The 23,857-nt window shown below is 43.8% G+C and overlaps 1 protein-coding gene across 7 annotated transcripts in view; it reads right to left on the reverse strand.

Moving 5' to 3' along the window:
- The window catches only part of LOC141809421 (RNA binding protein fox-1 homolog 3-like), a 499,189-nt gene that overhangs the window by 323,032 nt on the left and 152,300 nt on the right, over positions 1-23,857 (reverse strand). For 6 of the 7 annotated variants that reach the window (XM_074696426.1, XM_074696429.1, XM_074696424.1 and 3 more), the window contains exon 4: positions 2,607-2,672. The gene's annotated coding sequence lies outside the window, so the exon portion shown is untranslated. Of the gene's footprint in view, positions 1-2,606; positions 2,673-3,051; positions 3,237-23,857 lie in introns of those variants that run through there. The other variant, XM_074696422.1, reaches the window with a different exon arrangement.

Raw genomic sequence — 23,857 nt, forward strand, 5'->3', positions numbered from 1 at the left:
CCCTCCAGTGAAATGTGATTTTTATCTTTATGAGCCTTTCCCCCCACTTTTCGGTACGGCATGTAGCGGGCTTGTGATAAGTGATGAGAAATAAAGGGTTGGCACATTACACTAATACAGGTGCTCCGTGTGCATATGGGTGCTATCACATGGGGGGAGAATGACATTGTTGCCGTCCTGTGCATTGTAAAAGCGGCTGGTGTGGCAGCAGGGGGCCTGTGGTATATTGCTCATAGATCACTAACGTGTGGGTGAGAGTTGTCACCAACCAGCGCCTGGCTGCGAAGCACAACATAGTTTATGGCAACACAACCGCGAGACGTAAGCATGAATTGTGGCCCAGGCAACAATGAGGAAAAGTGCACTAAAAATAGATGATAAGCTCTTTTTTTTGTGCGCTCGCCCCAGAAACAATGGCTCCTTTTGATTCTTCATGTGCTCAAACCGCTGTAGAAAGGATAAGGAAGCTGCGTGTTACGTCTGAACGGGCCTGTAGTAAAAGATCTGGATAAATACAGCTCAGCTTACCTGAGACGCACCCTCGCTGAAGGCTGCAAAGACACGATAAATGTTGCACTTTCAAGTGTCTTAATGCACTGAGATAGTCTGGGCTTTCTCCCTTCTTTCCAACTGACAACCTCTGTTACTCAGTTAATTACAGCCAACTGCAACACAGCACTGTGTCAATTATCATGTGCTTTAGCTCCCTCTCCCAATGGATATTTTTACCGCCTGGATCTCGCTGGTAAAGTTTCTACCTTCTTTTATTACTATTCCGCCCAGGTCTCCAGGCTGAATTACATTCGGCAGACAGAGCTGTAAAAACAGAAGGGATTTAGATTGGTGGAGGGTAACCTAATCTTCCGTAATTGGGGGAATGGTTCTCATTTATATCAGCCTACTTTAGAAAGCAAGCTCATCGGCAGGCTGCGATCATCCCAGGCATTTCACTCCAACGATTCATTTTCATAAAGGCCGGGGAACGGGGAGGGTTAGCACGCCACTGCTACCAACACATATTAAAGCTAATCATCATTAATCAAAGCACTACTCTTACCGCGCAGGTCGCGGAAATCAACATACACAACATAAACGCCGCTCAGAGATCCCTCATGTGCCGGTGCTGCTGAAGTGCTGCGAAATAACACATTCTGGGCTTTCTCGAAATGGAACTAAAATGGTAATCCTCTGCCAGGCGAAACGTTCTCGCCTCGCCAGATGCTTAGTTCTGAAATTTGCCTAATTGCCACGCTCAGATCAATCCCTTTAACTCTGCCAAATGAATCTGCCAAAGTGTGTTCCGAGCGTTTTTGTTGGCCCAATATGCTTTTTTCTCTTACAAAGAATCGTGGTTTTCGTCATATCCCCTGAAAAGTCAGAGTTTTATTTATTTATTTATTTTTATTTATTTATTTTTGTTGGTGACATATCCGCACAGCCGGATGCATGTTCAACCCCTGCTGACCTGGGTGCCCATTAGCAATGGCGTTGCAGTGGGGGCACCGGGTCTATCCATCTCTGCCTACACACACACACGCTCAGAGTACGCCCACTCTTCATATGGCTCAGACACATCGCGTGGGCGGACTAAATGTGGCCCTTTGATCAAAGGGCAGCGTGTGGGAACGGACACTGACTTACTGACCTCTAATCACTCACTCACACACACACACACACACACACACACACACACACACACACACACACACACACACACACTATACATTTAATGATACACTCTGTACTCATTACTCTTTATGCATGAGGAAGCACAAGTTAAAATGTTCCCTTCTCCAAGTAAACAAACTCTTACAGCCACACACACACACACACACACACACACTCACACATGAGAACAAATAAATGAAAAAGGCTAATTTGTGCAGCTGCTACTGAAGTCATTAAAACTAAACACATATTATGAATGGCACACACATATGCTTAGCACATCTTGGCGTAGGTACGAACCAAGACAAACATCCCTCAACGGCTGATCTCCCATCTGCACAGGATGAGGCTCGCACCATCACAAGGGATCTGTGTTTAATATAAGAGCTCTTATTCCAGGAGGATGAGATGTCAGTTAAAAACAGGACAGAAGACAGAGGAGAGGAGCCTCTGGACGAGTAAATATAGAAAGTGACGGATGAATCAGAAGTTTAGTCAACAGAGAAAACCTTGGTTCCAGCTGCCCGGCTGTCTGATGAGCCACTCCATGCTTGTCAACAACATCGCCTATCATTCTCACACAACTATCTACTCACAAAACCAAGACCCGCCCCCTTTATCCCTTCGGCGATTCCTCCATCCTCCGAGAGAAACACCTCTGAAAGCAGAACGGGATGCTCGCAGCAGCAGCAGCAGCAGAAGCAGCAGTAATCTCTCTCCCCCCTTGTCTCCCTTTTCCCCCCTTCGTGGTTCCCTTTCCCTCCTCTCTCTTCTTCCTTTTTGTCCCCACTTCTTCTCCTTACATACCGGCACTGCTGCTGCTACCGCCGCCGCGTTTGGCGCCATGGATGAAAACATGAAAGAGGCAAAAAGCTATGAAAAAAAAAGGAGCGACAGAGACAAACCGACGCTGGAGAAATTAGCATCAGAATACTCACAGTTGTTGTTGCTGAAGGAGCGCGGGGATGGGGAGCGCGGCAACCAGTCCCTCCGTCAGATACAACCTGCACACACGAGATTGAAGAGGGAGGGAAAAAAAAGAAAACTAGGCTGTGAGAGCGGCAAAGAGGGGAGAGGAGGAAGAGGAGGAGGAGGAGAGAAGAGCAGGACACGGAGGAGGAGAAGAAGAAGAAGAGGGAGGAGGAGAGAGCAGAGCATCCAATGCACAGAGCCCAAATAAAGAAATAAAGGATTCCTTGAGGAATGTGTGTGTGTGTGTGTTGTGTGTTTGGGCAGTGATGGTGTGTGTTGTTATGAGTGAGGAGGGGGTTGAGGAGGTAGGTTGTCTTTGGGAAATATAAAACACACACACACACACTCACATGCGGGGTTGCACTTGGGTGCGCAATCACATCTGACAGGTCTGATCTGCGGTCCACCTACCTCCTTATCGCTACCTCACTCTTCCACAGCTCCCTGTCTCCCCCTCTCTCATGCTATCTCTCACTGGCTTGCTCTCTTTCTCTCTCTGTTGCTCACACTGATGCCTGAGATTCAGCCGCTACAGGGGAGCTATATCGCCCTCATCGCTGTGTGTTACAGGAAAGGAGGGGATGGCACCGTCGGATCTCCCAGCCGCCTACGCCACCCGGCCCAGCACCCCCAACGACAACCACTAACCACGCGCTCGCTGCTTTCCCACCTTAAAATGTACGGAGGAGAGAACGCTTCAACTGAATGAGAGTAATCCCAGCGGTATTGAGGCAATTACAAAGGCTGCTGGCGCTGTTTTCTGCTTTTTTCGTCCTGCCTGTCCTCTCGCAGGCCGGTGGAGGGGTCTATTTCTCCTCTCTTTCAGTTTCTCTGAGCTTCACACATATGCCACTATTAATGAAGCTTCTGTCCGTTCAGCTGTTTGGGTCGGATCACTTCTTGCGTCTCTACTTGCTTGAGCAGCTGCTCAATAAACGCTTCTGTAAATGTAAAAAAAGTTGTGCACAAATTTGCACGAGTGATCCGATAAATGTCCAATGCACTGTCATCTTCAGGTCAGACCTCTGTCAGGCCTTTGCTCTTTGTTCTGCTTTGTTTGACCAAATCTCTCTTGGGACATCATCACCAGGGATGGGTTCTGGATTAGGTAGTTCTAAAGGTACCAACTGAATCCTGTCTGTAGTACCATGTAACAATTCACTTAAAATCAAAAGGTACCATGTTAAGGTACCTGAGGACATCCTTGTGACTGTGAGGGAGTGGAGAAGAGAGAAGACGCTCTTCCATGCTGGACATGAACACAACTTTGAAAGTTCATATATTGAGAAAAGGTGTTACAATGAAAAACCGTGAGATTTTATTTAAAAACAAATTCATATTTATTTCGACATAAACACACACAAAACTATTGAAAATTGGTACCGTTGAGCACTGATACCAATTGCCAGCTACTGTTGTTTCAAATCTAAAAAGTACCTTTCCCTAATCGTCACTGAATGTGCATCTAGTGCAAACTGGTATAGGATGTCCTGTAGGTGCATTTACAATGACAGGATGTAGATGGCCCCAAAAAGCTCTTCAACACTGACTCCAAACTCCAGCTTACACAGCCTGACAGCTACCAAGAGGTAAAATATATTAATCCTCCAGCCTTATCGGGTCTTGCAAGGTTAGAACTGTGTACCATGGCACGGCACAGCACAGAACAACCCAAACATTTGAAGCGGAGCTTTAATAACCAACTTTTAGCTTCTGCTTTTTCATGCATCCTGCTCCAGTGTTTTTTGTTCCCCCCTTGAAAAGCCAGCAGTACATATATCACCAAAACGAAGAGCTGTAAGTCAAACACCTCTAATCAGGTAGCCCTCCCTCCTTCCCCTCCACCCCCGCACATCGCATCCCTCCAGCCACTACTGCACTTTATCTCCCCTCAATTAACATCTTCTGAGCGAGCCTCTATTATCTTAACCACACAGAGCGGAGAGGTCCTCCGAGGAGACGCCGTGGAGGACGGCTGAGCTGTGGACAGAGGGCTCCCAGCCCCTGCTGCCGCTGCTTCAATTCACAGGCCTAATTAAAGCCCGAGTCAGACATGACAAACTGCGAGCGGAGGTGCTACAGAAACAAACACCGGCAGGAGCGCTGCCTGCGCGGGTGCATGTAGCCCCGAGGATTCTCTTTGTGAGGATTATCTGCCAGAAAACAGGCACGTTCACGTCAACGTCATGACAGCATCATCTAAATCTCCTCTGACTGTTTGATCGAGTTTATTTTCTACCTTGTGTATCGGCATCTCCACAGTGTCATTGCATCCTCTATAAATCACTCTCCATGTGAGCAAGGCGTAGAGTGAGACAGAGACAATGGGATCTCTGTTAAATATCCATGATACAAAATGTTGACGTCACGCTCCTATATGGCTAATTTCTGTTCCATATAATGCCCCTTGTACCCTTTTTCATTTGTTTGCTTTGCCCTCCCAATCTCGCCCTATGAAGCCATCAAACCACCCATTAAGCCATCACACTGCCCTCTTTGTCCTTGCTCCCCCGTCTGACAACAACAGCGAGCGCCGGTGTCCACCCCTGCACTCTCGCACTGAGGTATCCTGGCTGTTTGGCCAGCCCTGCCGCCCACTTTGGCTCAAGCCAGACTATTAAGACTATTCTATTACTGTTGGGTTAACCTGTCACGCTTGGCTGTGGCTCTCTTTATTGTGCGGCCGCTCTGAAAGGGCAGGGGATAAAACTCTATCAGCAGGACAAACGACCATGCATGCCGACATTCATCAGACGCCCGGGGTTTTCCCCTCGCGGACGCTGTTCATTGCAACCTCTTCAACTCCTTGAGGGTATAGCCTTCGCTTCTCCTGAAAATGTAGGCTCCCAGGGGCCAACCCGCCTAGCTGAGGATGGACGGAGTGGCATCTTTGGTCACATAACATTTCCGTCCTTAATCATGACTCTGGGAATAGCAGTTCCATCAGGGCTGAAGGCACTAATGTATTGACTAAGATCAGGTAGTGCAGCAGGCAGTGTGAGGAAGTGATTAAGAAAGCAGGCTAGTGATCAGCAGATGACAGGGGTCAATCCCCTGTTGGGCAATTGGGTAGTGGCCTTGGGCAAGGTACTTAGCCCCCAACACACCAGCTAGACACTCAACTGTGAGAGTGGATAAAATGTCAAATCCAACTTCACCCTTTGCAAAAGGTTCAAAGCAAGGAGATGACAGTGAACGCTTTGGTTATTAAAAAATTCATATCGTAATGAAACAGCCGTGTTCCATCTTCACACATCCCCCTCCAGCAAACACGCCGCTCCTTTTTTCATGGGATCCATCAAGGGAGGGCCACAATTAAGTGACTAATTTGATTAGGAGATAATGTGAGTCCCACTTAATGGAAAGGACAGACTTCACAACACAGGCAGATTAGTTTGGTGGATGCCTGCTTATTAATTAAGACAGCCCTCAGTGCCCATATTAAGTCAAATGCACAGATGCAGCTTTAATGGGTCAGGGTTTGCAAAAGTAAGACAAATGGAAACGTGGAAAAAGAAACAGAAGCTCGTAAAGCTGGAAATGACCACAGATTCTGTTAATTAAATTTGAAATATTTGGGTGTACACTTGCACTATTTACCCATTCATAATGTAATAGGTAGCAGGGCTGCTTGTTGAAAATGCCAAAGTACTTCTCATCTCAGATTTCAGTGCGCTGCGGCTGAGCTTCCACTGTGTGTCATTGCACACCATAGCAACAGCAAGTCATTATATTCCTCCAAATTATACCTCTCTCTGGCTGTCATTCACTTTTTGTCTCCGATACGACATAAGCCCTTCAGAAGAACTGCAGCTTTTCATTTATGATTTCATCTGCATGCTGAGACACAACTACAACCACAGCTCCGTCCCTCAGAAGTTTTCTTATAAACATACGGTGAATAATTCATTAATAAACTAGTTTAATGTTTGAGCAAAAAGCAAATAAATGGGGCCAATTTTCTCTTCTGTAAACTGAGGTTTGGGCTGGATTCTTGCTTTGACTGAGTGGCTAAAAGGGTAATGCTGGTATATCTTATCTGAAACCTTATTTCTTCCATTATTTTGTTATCTGTATTAATGAACAGCCATGGAAATATGTCACATTTTATTCTTTCAGGGAAAATGTCCCTGACTAGAATACATCCAAGCTTTAGATCCTGAAAGCATGGCAGAAGAACCCTGCAGTAGTTTATAATTAGTATCACATTCTGGCAAAAGCAGACAATTAAGTGTCTTTTATTGTCGGCAAAAGGACGTGCCCATCTTGTAGAGCGTAACTGGTGTCGATGTCAGGTGCTACTATGAACAGCGTGGGCCCATTACTGAAAAAACGTAATGTGTTACTCATTACTGTTTTTACAGTAACATTTCTTTACTTATTACTCCCTGCTATCAGCAATATATTACCTTACTGATTGTATTACTTTTCTTTACACACACAAAAAATTGGTAACTGCCTTTTTCCCCATTAATCTGAATTTGAACATGGCCTCTGTTTTAATGTTATCAGTGAAATTGCCAGCTGGTAAGTTTTTTTCTGCCACCTTTAAATGCATCAGTTACAGGCTACATTAAATACACATCTGGTTCGACCAAGGACAAGAGACAATTTTTGAAATCTAGTCTAAGATGACTTAAGTTAAAGGGACTGTGAGGAGTTTTTTAGTTGATCTTGAAAAAGTCTCCCTTCTAGATACATTGGATCGTAATATACAACTTAAAATGAGATTATCAGCACCAAAAAAGGTTATCCCTCAATGCTACTGCTCAGATCCCTGATTAGGTTGGGCAGGACCAGATTGATTTACGGCATGTTTAAGTCTCTATGAGAACACCACACTGGCTGAAGAGGTTTAGAAGTGAGAAGAGACTTCTATGTTTTTCTCTGCTGAGGACAATTTCTTGGATTAATTCTGTAGTGATGGTGGACACAGGAGCCTAACTGTCAGGAAAAAGAACAGAAGAGCAGAAGAAAGCCAAACGGGGGAGTGATGAAGCATGAGCTAAAGGCTAAGACACGGGCCAAACTATTTGTTATAATATGTGTTCCAACCCACGTCTAGCAGTTATTCTGCAGTGGTCTGTTCAAACTTGAGAGATTCACTAGCGTTAAACACTGGGGACATGTCTCGGAGCGCCGGACAGTGATGAGTGTTAAATTTAGCCGGCTACTAAACTACAGTGCAAACTGACAAAGTTTGCTTGTGGTCATGTTTCTAACCGTAGCTCTGCGTCACTGTTGACAAATACCTTACTGTGTAAAGCTGTATCCTGTAAAAAAATATTTTGAACAAAGCAAAGTAGTGTTAAAAAATCTGATCTCCATTTATTTTTCAAAACAACACATGGGTTGTTGAGAGTCATGTCTTCACGCCAGTGTGCGTGAGACTCTGCGCCAAAGGTGTCCTCTTCAAACAGATAGACCTCAGTCCTTTTAAAAGGTACCCAGTACTGGGACACAGTTCACATCCGACGGCGATGTTGCTGTCATCTTTCATCTTGATGAAACTAAAGTGATGGACATATTTCTGAACGCTAATGTGTAATGCTCATAGACTGTATAAGATGGACATAAACTCCCGACATCACCTGCATGTTTCTGAAACGGAAAATGAAGCAAACCGGGAATCTTAGCCATATTGGAAGTGGCAAGGGCTTCGCGTACAGCTATAGGACGCCTTTCAGTCACATGACCTGAGCTGTGCCTCTGATTGGGTGAGCTTGTGATATTAATATCCTCTGAAACACAAAGTTAGAAAAAAAAAATCACCCCCTGTACAGTGTGTGCCAATAGTAAACCAGGCAATTCAGACAGGAAACGTTTTTTGAACCAGGCTGTAAATAGGTTAATTTCTGCTTTCTTCCCTACACTGAATTTATGAGTCACAGCTCCGCATCCGTCATAAATAGGATGGTTGCACATTACCTGCAACACCACGGAGCAGCCACGCAGACATACTGCAACAGAAAGGACCCAGTGTGAGTTAACACATTGATTTGAATGAAACCTATTTGCTCTACTTGCCGTAATTGAACGGAAACACACAGCAGACGCGTCTGGCATATTTTAGCTGTGCAGCAATGAACTTTAAAAAAATAATAATTGGAAAAAAAAAAACCCAGTAAATTCTTCTTACAGCACACCAAGAGGTTCAATTTGTAACTGCACACCAACTTAGAACAAATATCCTTCTCTGTAGGGAGACTGTTAGTGTTATATTTAAAGCAATTCAAGGCTGTCAGTGTATGAAAAAAAAATCCCTTCCAGAGGAGGTATTTCAGCACAAGGCAATCTTCAAAACTTTCTGCTCTGTCAGTGCTTTAAAATCCAAAAATATGCTCAGCTATGCCCAGGTTGTTAAGGTGGTAATTTCTTTAAACTCAGAGGACTGCACATGTGGAGTCCAGGGGTCTTGAATCAAAATAAAACTTTGCACCACAGTTATTTTCTTCCTGTCACCTCATGTGATATATCTTCCTGATGTCCAAGAGATTTTGTTTGTGGCTCACACTCTACACACCCCAACAGTTACCCACTGTACATTGACAATCAGCCAGACAGATCTCAAGTGCAACCATTTCTGAGCCCCCCCCAGACCCCTCAGGAAAAGGTTAAAACCACAACCGAAAGCATGAGAGATTACTGTATTTGCGCGCAGTCCTTGAAGTTGTGCTTGGCGTCTGGCTGGCGTGCTCAGCGGCTGCGGTGCTTTGTCATTCCGTGCACATCGCGCACTCCCAAGCGCTCTATTTACGGTGGCCGAATCCCTGCTGCGTGGAGCGGGAAGGGTATAATCTCCCAGCGGTATTCTGGGTGGTGAATCTGCCAGTGTTGTCTGTGCATACCAATGGCAACCTCACCTCTGTGTAAGGAGTTATGATGTATAAAGGAAGTGTGAAGGGAAAAAAAAATGCATGCCAGGATATGATGCGTCAAGATGTTGCAGGGGGAGACAGAGGTGTCTGGAAACCCTGGGTGGAGAGATGCATTCACATCACTCCCATCAACACCACCAGCGCCAGTGTTACGACTTTGGTGGGCTGCTCCTTAGCGCTCACACTGTGCTCTATTCAATCAAGGCAGCCATGTAAAACAGCCACAGCTACGTTGTGTTGATGCACGCAGCCACCTGCAGACACGTGGCTCATTCTGAGGGCTACGAAACAACGAGATGCAATTTCATTTGACAAGTGGAACATTTCTGTGAAATAAGAGGTTATGGAGGTTTAGGTTCAACCGCATTGAAACCTTTTGTTTTTGATTTACACAGAAAAGATGAAGAGACCACACATGGCTCTGGGGAACTCTTTAGAAAGCGCGCACGCCACAGACATGAAGCTTCCACACTCACACACATGGTATGATAAAGCCCCAGAGCAAAGATGCGTAATGAAGCCACACGAGGGGCTACTGTCTGCTGAGTGAGGTGTCAGGTGACTTCCCTCTTGGCGATGTATGCGTCTCATTGGTATGTGCGACACGATGAGGCCTTGGCTCTCTTCTGATTATGATGTCTGCTGAGAGCCGGGCCAGCCCAGGGTGAGAGCCAAACCGACGAGGCTGAGATGGAGGGAAGATTCAGAGAGCCTCTGTTCTCTCACCAGGGGATCCCCCACATCATTTAGCGCCTCATGCAGATCGCTGCTAGTGGCAACACAGCCCTCTGGGCCCAAGGAATTAATGTACCAAGCAATGGCAGAAGTGATTTATTAAAATAACACACCCTGATGGGAGAGAAGAGCCAGGGTTGCTCTTTCTCAGTCATCCCCACATGCCGCAGAGGGAGGAAATGGAATCATATAGGTGCTGTGCTGAAAAGCAGCAGAGGGGAGACTGAGAGAAAGTGGACAGCTACTACACAAATTGTGCGACAGTCCTCGCTGTCATTGCTTATTTATTTACCCTCTTTCCATTTGAGTCAGGCCTTGTATTAAATTGATCCCTCCTGCCGCGTTTTGCCTTGTTGAACAAGTGCAAAGCCCCGTTAAGTGTCTGTGAAAGGCTGGTGATTGTGTTTGCGGGGCCCCGGGTGCGCCTCAGCCGTCCGCTCCCCTCTATCTCCCCCGGACAGACGGGATTAGAAGCTGGAAGAGGGGCTGAATGACCCTCTGGAGGGGACGGGAGACAGGCAGGCAGTGAGCAGCTTGATTCAGGGAGCTCACACACACATAAACACACACACCAACAAATACAAGGCTTTGCATGCTCCTGCACACACATTCTCTTAGCCTTATGCGCATGAAGTGTTTAAGGTTGAGCTTAGCTTGCTCCCCAGACAGATGCAAGCGGCTCGGACACGTGCAGAGGTAGACGCGCATTAATCTATGAGCTCACACGTTAGCTACTGTACAAGCAGGGAAACAGATCCTGGCTCAGATATTTCACTGCTCTGACTGTTTCTTCCATTAAACCATCTTCATGTGTGTAAATTTCCTCTGACCTCAGCCCTGAATGGTGCGGTGGAGCAGTGGGGTACTGAATGAAAGGAGCTGATATGATTCCCTACTAGAGCTGCTGATGCATATGCACAGTCAGACATGGAGTTGTACACAGGAGGTCTCAAATTTACATACATTTACATGTTAGACATTTAGCTAATATCCAGAGTGGCTTACAGGGAAGTGCAGAGTTATTCTCAATGACTTCAAACAGTGACAATAAGAGAGCAAAGGTTGGGAAGGAGCAGAGAGAAAGGGAAAACCTTGAATTGCATGGGTGCCAAGGACAAAATGAGTCCAATAATTTCAAATTTTATAATCTGTAAAGTATCTTTCTTTGTGATATTACATGTAAAAGTGAAGCTTATTTAAGTTTGTGGTATGGTGGCCCATAAGGATACTAGGGGTGGGTGATATAGCCTCAAAATTATATCTTGATATTTTAATGAATCATTCACTACTACTGCACAAGCTTGAAATATAAACAGGAAGTAGGTTAGATCCAGAGGAAATCTGATGTTTTGGAGAAGGAAAAGTTCATCTTGGAGGTGAAAAACTTCATAATTCTATACGACACAACACAGTCTTTCTAAAAAGACACCAACAGAAAGGAGAAGGCATGGACTGAAGGTGGTGAAGTTTTTTTGGGGGGGCAGATGACGCTCCAGAGAAGCATCCAGTTTAAATTGGTACGCACCCAAAGCCCGCGAAACTGCACTGTGCGCCGCTCAGCTTTATGTGTGAATTAGGGGCAATGCTGATATATGGTACGGACGTTTGGCTCAACCACACGTCCATCGTAGAGGCAAAAAATCCACTGATATTAGCAAAGCTTTCATGTCCTCCTCACGTCTGGTTGTATTCAGCTGTGTGTTTCAGCTTTAGGTGCTGGAACATGTTTGTGGTGTTGCCACGCTTTGCAGTAATAGTTCTTCTGCACATTTTGCATTTAATGTGTTTTGCTGCATGTCTGATCTTTGGTCGGCCAAACAACCTCCATCATCAGGTAGCTCCTCTTTTAGGCACTAAATCCTCATGCGACGACTAAGTTGATGCTGCCATGCGACTTATTCTGTGGCTGGTATCAAAGTGGACGTGACTGCCTGAGCAGAGGCAGACACTGAGCAGCCTGCACAGTCCAACAGTCCTCCTTAGTGGAGGTTTATTTACGACAATTCAAAAATGAAGTCAGCACACTAAATGTCCTTTAGTAATCGATCGGTGCCGATTTCCTTAATTTTGGGAGATCGGTGATCGGTCATCGGACTATCCTTACATATGAAACTGATCTTATATACCTCCGGGAAGTCTGACAGCCAGCCTTTGTTGTTTTTTGAGACCTAAAACTCAGGACACTTTATTGGTTGTTTTAGTTAAAGTATAAAGATGTTATTGTTTCAAAGGCATTGTTCAATCGTTTTCAATAAAATAATATTGGAAGATTAAAGGCATATTCTGTCAATTTTAAAAAATAAAAATCGGTATCGGCCCAATTCAAAATCAGCAGGTCAGGCTTTTTAAAGATTGATTGACATCAGAGAGCATCATAGGTCATTGCGTCTCTGCACTGTAAATATCGCGAAATGACAAATGTAAATCGTCAAAAAAATTATACCAATATTATCGTAGATGATTTGATATGGCAAACCCTAAAGGATACTCTTGCATAAGAGCGAGTTTCCATGCTTCTGTGATTGAATACGCAGCTTGTTTCTCTTTAAAGCTGTTGCACATCAGTTTTCATCTGTCACACGTTGTAGTTCATCTACTTTCCTGTCCCTTTGTGAAGTCATTGTGTAAATGGGATCTTCAGCAGAGCAGATTTTTTTTGGGGGGTGGCGGTAAAATCAGGAATGAATGCTTCAGGAGTCTGGGATTTGAAGTGTTCCTCCTTGAAGAAAAATGGACTCTGAGAAAAAAAAATGACCCAAAAAAACAAAACTGTATTCTGCACCTCAGGTTTTCAAGATGGGTGCTGCACGCATCTCCCATCTGCTCTACAAGCCCAGACTGCCGCCCCTCTGGAGGTGTTACTCTACGCCCCCCTCCCCTGCCAAAGCTCCGGAGCAGCTCTCATTCACATAAAAAGGAGCGCGCTTTGAATCTATTCAGATCAGATGATTACGATGCCGGGCACCTTCCTCGGCGGGGCAGATAAGTGGAGGGGCTCCGTTCGACATTTACATCTCATACACCTCATCAAACACCAGGTCTTTGTAGTCAGGTGTTACATTTGAATAAAGCAAAGTTAGAATTTTTAAGCAGCGTGAAAATTCATCAAACCCTCCTGGCCAGTGAGGCCCTTGTCTCTCCCGGCAAATAACTCTTGGTTACCTTATTCAAACTGAAAGTGGCAGGGCTCAAATCAAATCAAGTCAAATCAAATTGTGCTCGGATGAAAAAGTGAAGGGGGGAAGGTGGAGAAGAGGAGAGGGGAGAAAAGGGCTCAAATTTTCTCAGGGAGTTCACGTCGGCTCTAACCTTTAATAGCGGTGTGGCAATTTACTTAATAAAAGGGGGAATTTACAAAAAAACAGCTTTATGGGAAGGTAAAGAAGTCGGCGCTGAGAATACAAAGATCGGTGAAACCTTGCAGGGTTTTGTACACAAGGCTCTCCACACTGTGACCTTTCTCTGTGTCACAGATTGTCTGATAAAGGAAATATGAAAGCAAGTGTTTATCTAAAGACCTGAATAGGACAAAGGGAACCTCAAACTCATGCTGAGGGAACCCATAAAGAGCACTTACTGAGAATATGTTGTTCAATGACATGCCGTTGTGTTATATAAGCGTTTTCTGTAGCATGAACGGATCCAGACAGAAGAGAAGCCGAACGCAGACAAAGCCCGATGAGGAAGGCAGACTCAAAGAGCAAGAGGCAACCTCGATTCAGACTGCCTTCTTCTGCCTTCAGCTTGAACTTTTGTGGCAAAGATGAAATGAAATAACAATGGGTTACCATAGCAATAACAGTGGAGCACATAACTAAGTAGTATGAGAGATGGGGCGCTGCTCGCAGAGGAGGGGAGGGAGGGGGCATCCAGCTTTTATCTGTCAGCCGCAATCCTCCATCATCAAAGCTCTTCTCCACTTTCAGTGCCAAAACTGAAAGACACCAGTGGATCATTAGTCTCCAGTGAAGAAGACAGTCATTTATCCGATGTGTGTTTTTTTCCCTTTTTTTCCTGCAAAAGTTGAGAGTGAAAGAGCTTTTTTTCCCCCGTTTGAGTTAGAAGAAGAGCGAAAAAAAATGAAGAGAAAGAGAGTAAGTCAATTTCTCTGGGCACTAACCGAGCTCCCTTTGGGCTACCTGTGCAGGTACCAAGCCTGGGGTCTGACGGGCTCCTCTCTCTGTGAAGCCGCAGCCCTTTGCAGCACATCAATACGCTGAACTTTTCCTGCCGAGTACCTGGGCTCTCCTGCATGACCCACTCCTTCCTTTATCTATTCTGTTTAAAGATACCGGTTTGCGGAGAGAGAAGGAGCTTGATTACCTCCTGGGACAACCTCGCTCCTCTTTAAGTTTGCCGAGTGAGAAAGTCCTCAGAAGTTTGTTGACAGATCTCTGCGGCGGCAGGAGGGGAGCCATGGACACGGTAACCTTGTCTCTCCAAAGGACAAACGCAGAGTTTTGAAGAGATCAGGCAGGAGGGGTTTTGTTTATGGAGGAGACGGTTAGAGAGTGTGTGACGTATAGTCCCACACACAGAGCTTTCTTGTTGTTTTATGATTAAACTAACTGTCCATTCCTGTTTGGAGAATCCAAACAAAAGGAGTGAGACTAGCTTTAATTCTTTTCCTGAATTTATAAATCCTGACGTTACGTGTTCCTGCAGTCAAACAGAAATCTTTGACCCTATATTTCCAAACCTCTGACCATACTGTTTCTGAAGTAGAGGAACATTTAAGTGGTGTAAAACTCACTCAAAGAATTCAGCATTCAGATGATTTAGCCTCTGTGTTTATAAAAACATTCCTGTTGTGAATCTTTTGACAACATTTTCAAAACAGGAACGCTTAAAGGAGCCTTCAGGAAGGAAAAACTATGCTGGAGTAACTCGGCATTCAGGGAATTCCTCACGCATGGTAACAGAGAAATGCTTCTGACATCTCTGCAGATGGTTTATCAGAAAGCTCTCTTTATGTTTCTTTAAAGGAATGCATAAAATGATCCTTTGATGGACGGACACTCTCTAGCAAGATGCTAACACTCTATTTTTGACCCAGAGGAGTAATGTAAGACCTCAAACTGGAGGTTGTCAGTATCATTGTGTCATAAGTTCTATTGAAAGGATTTTTCAGGATTTTTATTTAGATCAGGCACTCTTGTTAAACAGCCCATGGTCCTTAACACATGCAAAGTTGCAGGTTGTATTTACGGCTTTTAGTGTGCCAGGCAAGAAAGATGGAGAAAGAAAAGAAAAACTAACAAAATCCTGATAACAGGAACAACATTCATTAACATTTTCATGAACAGAGATGAAAAAATAAATAAATGAAAATTTAAAAAATAAGGCTGAACACGATAATATTAGCTAAAACTGTTGTTCATGTTCACAGGTGCAGCATGCACCCTGTTTGTCACACCCTACGATCTGTCTCACACGTACCGCAAAGAGTGAAATAGTATCTCCATCTCTCTGAAACAGAAGTTAAAAGCCTTTTTAAAGAGCTTGTTCCAGATTCCTTTCTTAAACATCAAGACAGCTAGACACACAGAATAGCCTCTAAAAGTCTAGTATGAGTATGTTTCGTACTTTGAATTTAGATTCCCCCCCCCCCCCCCCCCCCTTGAAATAACCTTACACTTTTTGGAGAAGGTGAATCCGTCTTTAAAGTTTCCAGGTGCTGACTACAGACAAACAAATGTTTGGATTTTGTATCCCACAGGTGACAAAAAATCCAAACATCCCGCTGAATGTCTTACAGCCACATTGTTCTCCTGCTCAGGTTTGTGTTATTGTTTCCCTCTAAATTCGGATTTATTTGTTCATTTATGGTGCTGAAGGACACACAGCAGCTCTTCACTTTTGTAGCTTGTGGTTTGTTTTCTCCTACAGCGATCTGGTGTCTTTATGGAATGCTAACTGTATCGAATGAAAATGACCTGAACCGTTTTAATATTGTACTTTTACATTGTGTCTTAGATATGTTTTTATGTATGACATGTTTTGTATTTTAGCGCTGTCTGTCTCTTATGCTAGACAGCCAAAGTCAATTTTCCACTTTGGTTGACAATAAAGAAAATTCTATTCTATTCTATTCGATCTTAGGGGTCCATCACCATGTTTCTTTTGTGAAAAGGTGTGGTCATTTATCTTTTTCACAGCAGTGCCAACCCCTCAGTCGAGGGAGTCACTATCAAATGTCCCAGAAGTTGCTTTAAGTTGCTAAATTACGTCATAGCCCATAGGCAATGGATGAAAAAATACAGCCGAAATGAGCGATTTTGCAGAGATTATGTCCCGCGCTCCCGACTCCGAGCTGCACGATGTTTGTCTGAGTGAGTATATGAGCATGCACACACCTATAAATAAGGTCCAGGTGTCAAAAAACCGGAGTTGCCCTTTAAGTAAAGACTGAAATCAAGACTTTAAATTAAAAAAAAAACAAAAACTGATTTTGGTATTGTCACACAAAAATATCCCAAATCCTGAAATGTTGATTTTCGATGTTTTTCTCCCACCTCTAGTTGTAACCTTTGACATTAGCAGTGAATGTGTTTGTGAAGAAATCAGGCATAAGCAGCCTTACTAATAATTTCATGAGGTTACCATTGATTCTTGATTACTGTTGGTGTTAAAAAGTTGTTTTTTTTTTGTTTTTTTTTTTGTTTATCATTTGTTTATCACAGACACAGGTTGTTGATCAAAAAGCCTGTTCCAGGATTTTTTACTCAAAGCACAAAGCAGCAACTTCACTGGAGTTTACTGGTGAACAACTTTGCATTGCAGCCGCTCTGTGCTCAGACTGGAGTGTGTTTGGACATGATGATGAATACACCATACATCCAGTCAGGCCTGTATAATGGATCCATGTGTCAGGGTGTGACTTGAAGGTGTTTCCCGAGGAGTGCTGCGTGTCTCCTGGCCTTTATGAGCTCCGTTTGCTTGTGTAAGTGTGTGTGTGCGTGTGGCTTTGTTGCTGCTGGGCTCCACAGGTACACAGGCCATCGATCACACGGCACGGCCATTATACACAGGCAGGGGTGGAGGTGGATAATGCTCCCACTGCTGCCACCGCTGGGGCCTCGACCGCTCGCGGGTCAAGCGTTCGGCTGGCCAACGGTAATCAAGCTAACAGCGGGCCGCCTGTCTGCGTGACAGATAACGTCACCGGCTCTCATCTGTACACACCAGCACGCAAATGCACCCACGACACATGCCCACACAGCCTACGATCTGCTGCTGTGGTGTTAAAGTTTAGAGAGGAACAGCTTTAGGCTAAAATATGGCAAACATTACTTTCACGGACATCTTTGCTAGCTCCACACTGCACAAGGTCATGAACTCTGGATCTCTGCTGCCAACAGCACGCAGCGATCATTTTTGGCAACATGTAGAAAATTCAGAGTCAAGGTGAGTTTCACACCAAGACTTTGAATTTTTGATCCTACTTTTTATCTGCCAGCTTTCAAGAAGAAATTGTCAGAATGTGTGTTTTCATCCAAAGCACTTAAGAGATGCCCCTGGTTAGTTTTGTGACGACTCGCTGCTTCATACCACTGACGATTTTTTTTTCCTGAGGAGAGGATTTAAGATCCCTCAAGAAACTGAGGTTCAAGGTAACATCACTTTCATTCTGCGCAGGTAAAAGTAATATCTGATATTTTTGAATTACAAACAAGACAACATTTAAACACAAGACTAAACATCTAAACATTTAACATCAATCATAAAGAAGGAGAGAAACTTAAAAATTATTTATTCTACTTAAAAAAAATGACTAATATGTCATTTTTACCAGATTTCGGAGCTCCAGATGCTTTAATGCTGTTATGAGAAGTATTGTTTCTTGCATGTGTTAAGCATTTTGGCTCATATCTGGACCTGTGTGCCAAGTTTTATTTACTTTTATGCTCTGAAAAGCAGATTTCCTGGTAGGAGGAGAAAGATGGAGAAATGGAAATTAGCAGAAAAAAAGCATCTGCAGGAGGCAAGAAAGCAGCCCAGCCAATTCTGATATTACTCAACTGACAAGGATCCATGTTTCCAAAGATGACAGTATTTCAATCTAAATTTGACCCGAAATGCCAAAAAACAAAAGAAGGATCATAGTTTGAGCTGCCCCTACATGGCGGCTGAGAAATCCAGTTCACTTCATTCCCTTTTGATGAATCAATTAATCCTAAAATCTAAATCTAAAATATGCTATCAAGTCTTGTTCATAGAGAAGTTCTCTGATTTTTTTCTTTTCTAAATTATTCCCTGAGACAAAAACATCTCTACAGCATGGAGGCATTAACTCTAGCACATAGCAGGATAAACTCAGTGCTGGTTTGAGTCTCTTCAGGGATTTGTTTGTGAATCCAAAAAAGAAAAAAAAAGATGAAATAACACCAGCATGATCCTTTAAAGCTGCTCTATGAGGTATTTCTGCAATAATACACTAACCTCATTAACTTCAAACCAGGAAATGAGGCAGAAACAAAGACGAGTGTTCTGCTCCTAATTGTGAGAGGAGCCGAGGAGAGTTAAATATAAAACTGTCTCTTAAACAGCAGCGAGCTCTCAGAGGTTCACAGCTGGGCTCACCCCTGACGGCTCCACCTGTTTAACACCTCCGCCCTCACATCTCAAACTGACACTCAGGACCAAAAAGTGAGCATTTAGCCTGTTTGGTAAAATGATGCATTGAAGAGAAGTGTAAATGATCAGTTACATCCTGCAGCTGTTTGCTATTTCTCATTTGCAGAACTGCACGCTGGAAAATATTTGTAGCACAATTAAAATGAAGAATGCAGGAGCGCTGTTAGGGAGGGTACAGTCAGCAACCACTAACCCTTAAACCTGCAGACTTAGTGTGATATAAGTTGTCTTAAGTTTATTTTTCATGAGTATTCACATAGGATATTGGAAAGCAAAGTTTTGCTGCAGCTGGAGGCCGACACCCACACAATAAGAGGCAATCCTGAGAGTTGGAAAATAAGGAAAGCGTGGGAGTCCAAAAAAACTGCTGTACCCTGAGTGTCCACTTGAGGCTAGCTCCAAAATCTCAGAAGATGCCATTAAACTCATGTTAAGACGCCTGTTTGCACAGCAGAGCATATTTGCAAAACTAGAGACACAGCGGAGATGACAAAGGCCTTTTCCTCTGAGCGTCCAAAGCATGCTGTACCTCATATAGACAGATTATTTGTTTATAAACAATGCCAGATGCGCGCTCAACTTGGGTGCAGAAGCACTGCGAGTATAATGGTTTGTCAACTGACGTGGAGGAGTTAACCACCAAAAAACACATTTTTAAACTAAATATCATCACTATGACAGATGATAAACAGCTCCCAGGTTTGTAAAATAGCAGTGAGTGGACAGAAGAGATCAGCGAGTGGACAGATATTAAGGTGGACAGACGTTTTTAGTGGAGAAATCCGGCATGTATCCAGGGAGCAATTTAAACACACAACTGTCACTCGATGCTCATGACTGAATTATCCATGGACACTTACCAGACTGTGACATATCAGGACATAAACATGTGTCAATAAATCAGAAATCCTCCCAGACCAAAAAAGCACACAGACTACTGAGTCTGAGACATGGATCATTATAAAGAACCAGAAAACTACATCCAGCAGACGTCGCTGGTGTTTCAGTGTAAGGTGTGACCCTGTTAACTGGCTACTCTCTGCCATTAATCACTGATACTGTTGACTGAGAGTCACCAGTTAGCATGGTCGCCATTAACTCCAAAACACCGGTTGCTCTGTGACGGTCAAAACTTGATAGTTGTTGGCTCCATTGTATAGTATTGTTTCTAAAAACTGACGACAGAACAATCGTACATTTTTTTGTGCTGATAACAGGATGAATTTAGTGTTTAAAAAACACGTATTGGTCTGAATGAAAGGAATTTAACGCTGCTTCTGCGGTCAAGATGTGTGCGCATCTTTATGATGACGTAGACTGATAATCCCTCTATAGATCTTAATTTAAGAAGAATTCAAACTGGATTATGCAAACAGTGATCTGATCTCCTCCAGGTACTTCACTTTAAGAGAGTTAACTCAAACATAACTGTATTTGTTATATATTTTAATGCACTAAAGTAGTCTACATCCACACAAGCCTTCACATCACCATCTCCTCCATGGAGGAAAAAAAAGAAAAAACATCTGCTGCTCGAGCTCGCCAAATGGCAGGTGGAAGGCCGAGCGGAAGGAAGGAAGCAGGTGAGACACAGACAGGGGAAAGGAGACAGAGAGAGAAGGAGACAGAAATAGAGGAGAGCAGATAAAGAGAGGGGAGAGGATGTGGTGAGGAAGCGGAGCGTAGTAGAGCCGGCCGCTGGGACTGTGAGGAATGAGCTGGCTGTGCTATAGGAGGCCTTAATGAGCATTCTCTCTAAACCCTGGAGAGTCTCTCTGCGGCTCTCACCCAATCTCTGTCTTTTCTCACAGCCAACGAGGTACAGACACGAAAAGATGGCTGCACGGTGCCGTATGAGCCGAATCACACAGAATGTAAAGACAGACTCTCTTAAACCTGCCTGAGGAAACAATCAGACGGAGAGAGATGCTCGAAGTGATGATACAATGGAATGAAAAGACATCAGGACTTCATCACATCTAGGGATGCACCGATATGAAAATTTTGGCCGATACCGATATCAGATATTAATTTTGCTGTTATGGCTGATAACGGATATTTACTAATATCTATATTGGTAAAAAAAAGAAACAAAACAAAAACAATCTAGAGAGAAAGAGTGGCTCGATCGTGAGAAAAGATGAACGGGGGGGGGGGGATCCCGGGATGGATGTAATCAAAAAACTACGTTTTGTCTGTTTTTTGGATCAAAAACAGGAAGCTAGACATAAAAGAAAAGAGTCCACTCTTCATAGGAAGTTTTGATGTTTACATAGTCATAGAAAACAATATTATTTGGTCTTGAAAGATCGTTCAAGATACTCTGAAAATGAGTAAATATCGGCTAATTTTTATGCATCGGCCGATGCTGATATTGGCACAAGTCAGATCTGTCCTGTCCAAAAAGAGCTTCCCTGCGAGTCCGTGTGAAAATCTCAAACATATGGAAAATAATTTGAGAAGTGTTCATCGTTATTCAAAAAATGACTCTCTAATACCCCGTTTCTTTCTGAATTGGCCTGGTTGTAATTCATTGTCACCTCTGCAGGCCACACACTCACATCATCCAAACCCTCTGTCATAATGAAACAACATTAACAGGCTTCACTCCTCTCCTCTTCTGCAGCCTAATATCTCACTCTGTTTCATATCCATTGCGTCAAATTGGTGCGGTGCAGTCAGCGTGGGTCCTAATAAACCAATAAACACCTCTGAACCAAAGGAGAAGAATGACCGCTGTGTTCTGATAATGACCACTTTATGCATTAGCTAAACACCTGTAGTAATAATGACTTCCTACTGTAGGTCTGCCTCTCTCTACAGAAAAACGTGCCCTTGGTTCTATCACTTATCACTACTTCCAGCTGTAGATGAGGGGACCCATGTAAGCCTCAGAGTGTAAAGCCCCAGGTTTCTTCTTTCATCCAGACCCCTTTAAAAAACAAGCCTTTTGCTGAATGACAAGGTATCTGCCGATCCTGAATTATAGCCTGACGCATGCGGGCCTGAAAAATGGAAAAATGATGAACAACAGGGCAAGAAAAAAATTCATCGGGAACAAGTTGGCAAGCTGACGGGGACAGCTGTAAATCTGGCTGTGAGACAGGGCAGGAGATGAGGCAGGAAGGAGCGTAGGAGTATCTATTGTGTTTGTTTTCTGTTTTATTGCGTGCAGTGGGGACAAAGAGAAGGCCATCTTTATTTAACAAAGTGATTAGACCTCTCTGTTGCCTCTGAGTAGCTATAAGGCCACTGCCCCCGAGCCCAACAGACCTTGGAAACCATCAAGAGTCTCCGAACGACTCACTCTCATTAACTATTAACCAGCGACTCGGGCCTTAAATCATCTCGCTGATCCCCAGCCTGCTGACCCCGCCGTGGATGGCGGAGCGGCGTTTCATCAGAGCTTGCCCACCGGACACCCTGCTGATTTAATGGGCTACAATTACACCGCTTCTGACACAATATACGGCAAACATTTATAGATTTCCCTCCCACCAACTCCACAGCTAGCAGCACCAGATCTCTTTTTTTTCTTTCTGCACCAACCTGCTTGACAAGCAGAGAGTCTGAATGACTAAATTACATGCTGTGGATTCAGCTTTGCACTGACCTGGAGGCCTGTACATATGGTTAATGCTGCATTGCCGGAGGCAACTGTACCTCATATACAGAGCATATACAGTAGGCCATCCTATACTTATAATGTGCAGCTGTTTATTATTTATTTCAAAGCCTCCTGGAGGGGCTCTGAAGATACCTGCTCACTCATCGGTTGTTTAAGAAACAACCGATGTAATGAGGACTAGCCGTCACACTGGAACCATATGGCTGGCCTGCTATTTATGTACATCTGGTCTGATTAAGTCAGGTCTAGGGGCCCCAGAGTACAGCAGTTAGTTGATGGTGACTGGAATGGGCTACTAGGACGCCACCAAGCCCAATCAAGCGCAACGGAGAAAGAATTAGACAACAGCCCCCTGAGAACCGTGCCTTGTTTCTTCCTTTTTGGTTCTTCCCTTAAAGACGACATGCTAATTTGGATCCAAGTATAAGTGGATCACAACTGAGATAGAGCTCTGGGTCTTCATCAATCATACAGATGATGTTTATTGATTCCGTCCAGACTCATTATGACATCCCAGAGCCGCCTCGCTGCTAACATGTGGCATCATAGTTGGTGTTGTTTGGGGCCAGAGATAGATGATGCTGGGAGAAAGACGGATGTGGTGGATTTGAGTCATAGAGCTGCAGTGGCTGAAAGATATCCACCAAAATATCATTTACATTAACCAATCATGCAAAAAAAAAAAAAAAGACTTGTTTAGACAAAGAAGAGGATGATTGTCTGCTCTAAGTACAGACACCACAGATATACCTACCAAAGACAGTACTTAAGTGTTCTGAATAATTTATATCTATAACTATACCTTTATCTATACAATGATGATGATGATGATGATGATGATGATGATGATGATGATGATGATGATGATTTGATTTATTTCGGTCATGTCAGCACACTTATACAATATCACACATTTTCAATAGATCATATTGTACATGTCCGAAAGGGAAGATGGGAGAAGCAGAGCTTATCTAGTCCCGTCCCCATTTCCTCAATATTTAGTCTCCTCTTTTTCACATATCATCAGATTATTATGAATTTTGATTCCATTTACAGACGTATGACATAATTCTTGATTGTCTTTTAGTGTCCATATTTGATCGTTAATGTCCATCACTTGTCTTATGATGCGAGGCAACTGGACAAACTGGTGAAAGGTTGGGCTCACTGCTGGCTGTGGTTGAGAGATGTAAACAGAAGAAGGTTAAGGCTATTCTAAATTACAATGACCATCTACTTCACAACATCTTTGCTGGCCAGAGAAACAGAGGCAGTGGCCGGCTCATCTTTCTGCACTGCAGGACTAAGAGATACAAAACATCATTCATCTCTATAAGCC

Source organism: Halichoeres trimaculatus, unplaced genomic scaffold (assembly GCF_033239565.1).
Source record: "Halichoeres trimaculatus isolate MK-OKI-2021-1 unplaced genomic scaffold, fHalTri1.1 fHalTri1_scaffold_20, whole genome shotgun sequence".
Lineage (NCBI taxonomy): Eukaryota > Metazoa > Chordata > Actinopteri > Labriformes > Labridae > Halichoeres > Halichoeres trimaculatus.